This window comes from Protobothrops mucrosquamatus, unplaced genomic scaffold (genome assembly GCF_001527695.2).
Source record: "Protobothrops mucrosquamatus isolate PMUCROS unplaced genomic scaffold, P.Mucros_1.0 scaffold2050, whole genome shotgun sequence".
In the NCBI taxonomy this organism is placed as follows: Eukaryota; Metazoa; Chordata; class Lepidosauria; order Squamata; family Viperidae; genus Protobothrops; species Protobothrops mucrosquamatus.
In genome coordinates, this window is record NW_015388157.1 from 216,444 (window position 1) to 218,471 (window position 2,028).

The window sequence follows — 2,028 nt, forward strand, 5'->3', positions numbered from 1 at the left end:
AAACCCATAAAACAGGAAGCTTTTAAAATCTGTAAGACACAGTAGAACCTTAAAAGCATACTTATTCCCAGCTACCGTAGTACCTTTTTGGCTGCTACCATGACTATCAACTTTTTGGTTTTGCTCTGCTTTGTTCTATATCTTATGTACTGCTGGATCTTTCTATAGTCCTCCATCTTACGTTTCTTGTCTTATTTTAGGGATATGCTATTTGGAATAGTCCTCAAGTAACTTTTGCAACTTTATGGACACTTTTGGCAGTTTCTTCTTTTCCCTCAACTCTCTCACAGCTAAGATATTTCTAGGACCAAACTCCTAGACTTGGAATCAATTTCTTCATACTCTTCAGACTATCATTCTTTTTTTTTAATACACACTATATAAGAAGGTTTGAAAATAGTATTTATTTCAGTTCACTTTACTCAAAGAAGCCATAGCTTGAGTGATATTTTATTCTTAGCCAAATAAGTATGGTGTGGATGGTTTTAATTTTATTGTTGTTGGGTTCTTCATTTAATTGAATGTATTTATTCAATTGAAATGATAAATGTAGTGTTTTATGATAATTTTATTAAGCATTATAATAAACAGTTAAATTGATACAAATTGTAAAAAATAAGAAAATAAAAACAGAAGGTGCAGAAAAAGAAAAAGTAAACATAAAAAGAAAAGAAATGTATCAAAAACATATAAAAATAATATACGGTATACTGTATATAAAGAAATATATAAAAACTTCCCCCTTCATCACAAGAAGTAAAAACAAGTTACTCCATTTTTAAAAACTACATAAGTTAATGTATCTTTATTGATAAATTTAGGGGGGCATAGGGTTACATTGGTTTTCCTTTTTAAAAAAAATTTAATAGATAGTATTACTTTTGTAATTTAATAGTTTAAAGATTTTATTTATATATTGACATCAAAAATCCAGTATTTGATTGATTTGAGTTAGTTTTTTGTTATGCAACCTGCTGAAAGATGGTGGTAGTTACTAGATAGTGGTAAATAGTGGCAGTTACTATTATGGTCATGGTTGGTTAATTGAAGAGCTGCAACCTTTCCATATGATACTATCTATCTAGGAGAACCTATTCAAAAAAGGTGACATCATTATATGTGAGCTGTTATCAATGACATGTAGGGCAACAGGACATCAGTTAAATACTTTGGGACTTAATGTTGTTGTGTACCATTTTCTTATCAAGAGTAGAATGGAATAGCTGAAGTTCACAGAACTGCTGATTTGGCAAGAGAAAATGTCAAAGAATCAGATTTTTTTTATAGTGGAATAGAGATCCCCTTCTCATGTGTCTATTGGTGGGCCAACTATTACTTAAAGTTTATTAATTTTTTCCCTTGCCTAATCAGAAATCACTACCATGATAGAGTTTGATTATTCCTCTTGTACAGATTCTTTCCTCCTTTCTGAAACAAATGAATTCTTTCACCTGTTCCTATAGATCAGAAATGGACAATCTATGCTGTCTAGATTATTGCTGGATGTACTAAAACTCCATCACCCTAATCACTGGCTGACCATGACATGCGCGAACTGCAAATCAACAAATCTAGAGGGTTATAAATCATCTGCTTTCTCTGTATGGTCCAAAATTCTTAACAAAATGGCTAAGGAGTATACAAGTAGTTCTCATCTTACAACAGTTTGTTTAGTAACCATTCAAAGTTACAATGACTTATGACCATTATTCACATTTATGACCGTTGCAGCATCCCCAGGGTCATGTGATTTACATTCGGATGCCTGACAACTGGTTCATATTTATGATGGTCGCAGTGTCCTGGGGTCATGTGACCATCTTTTGCGACCTTCTGACAAGCAAAGTCAATGGGGAAGCCAGATTCACTTAACAACCATGTACTAATTTAACAACTGCTGTGATTCACCTAACAAATGTGGCAAGAAAAGTCGTAAAATGGGACAAAACTTACTTAACAAATTTCTCACTTAGCAACATAGATTCTGGGCTCAGTTGTGGTTGTACGTTGAGGACTACCTGTACTATA